Source organism: Austrofundulus limnaeus, unplaced genomic scaffold (genome assembly GCF_001266775.1).
Source record: "Austrofundulus limnaeus strain Quisiro unplaced genomic scaffold, Austrofundulus_limnaeus-1.0 Scaffold911, whole genome shotgun sequence".
Classification (NCBI taxonomy): Eukaryota; Metazoa; Chordata; class Actinopteri; order Cyprinodontiformes; family Rivulidae; genus Austrofundulus; species Austrofundulus limnaeus.
Window position 1 is genome coordinate 21,203 of NW_013953313.1, and position 1,266 is coordinate 22,468.

Here is a 1,266-nt window from a genome sequence, read left to right on the forward strand (position 1 = left end):
TCGTGTGTGTGATTTCTCTTTCTGCCTGGCTCCTGGGTTTGTAGGGACACTGTCTGCTCTGTGGTACAGAGTCCTGATCACTCCTAACTTGTATTTCAGTGGGTGGTGGGAGTCAAAACCCAAATAATCTGCTTGTATTGTTATCTCTAAATCAATTAATACAGGTTATATTCTGAAATTTATGCTCGTCTTTGCGTTCATTTATTCGGTTTACTCTCTAAACTGGTAGAATTCACTATTCAGTATTTGAGATTGACTAAGATCTATAAATTAATTTCCTGTATTCCAGGTGGTGCCCCGTTGTTATGCTAATAAGTTACGAGGAATTTATAATTTATCAATTCAATAAACAACAGTATCATTCTCACTACAGTTATTTTGGTGCGTCCCGTGTGAGGCTCAGAAGAGACGTTAACCCCTATAATAAACGCACAATAGAACATAGATCCATTCTCATGCTTATTTCCTGAGTGTACAGTGTGTATCAGTTATTAAAAATGGTGGACATTTTTAACCTTCATGGTATCGCGCTGTGCCGATAGGAGATAAAGACCCGCCGCGATGGACGCGTTGTGACGGTCCTCTCTCCCTCTCTCCTTTTCTCTTCCCGTTATGCGCAAATCTTTATTTTTTTTATTTAGCTAAAGACGTCAAAAAGAGAACGATCGAATGTCCTTATGAAAATATAAAACAGAAAACCAGTTTTCTAGTTTATAACGCGCGCTTGAAAAGTCGACAGTTTCCAGAAAGAGGCTGAAAAAATAGTTGTTTTTCTGAACCATAAAAGTTTGTATAAACTCCCTCCAGTCGTGATAAGCTAGGAGCGAACAAACTGCACCACTTTCTAAACACGGACTAATCAACCACAGTTTGGAAGATTTTATCTTTAAAATATGGATAAAGGTAAGGTGAAATTTACTCTGACAGAGTTATCCAAATTTGGAGAGGTTTACGCGCGACTTGCACCTCGCTCCTTGCCAGAACGCCTTCGTGCGCCCAAACACCCACCCGCTGTGATGTGCGGTCACAAGTTTCTGTGACCCCTTGCTTAAAAGATTGCTAAAACTTTAGTCAAAGCAGATCTACACTCACCGGCCACTTTATTAGGTACACCTGTCCAACTGCTTGTTAACACTTAATTTCTAATCAGCCAATCACATGGCGGCAACTTAGTGCATTTAGGCATGTAGACATGGTCAAGACAATCTCCTGCAGTTCAAACCGAGCATCAGTATGGGGAAGAAAGGTGATTTGAGTGCCTTTGAA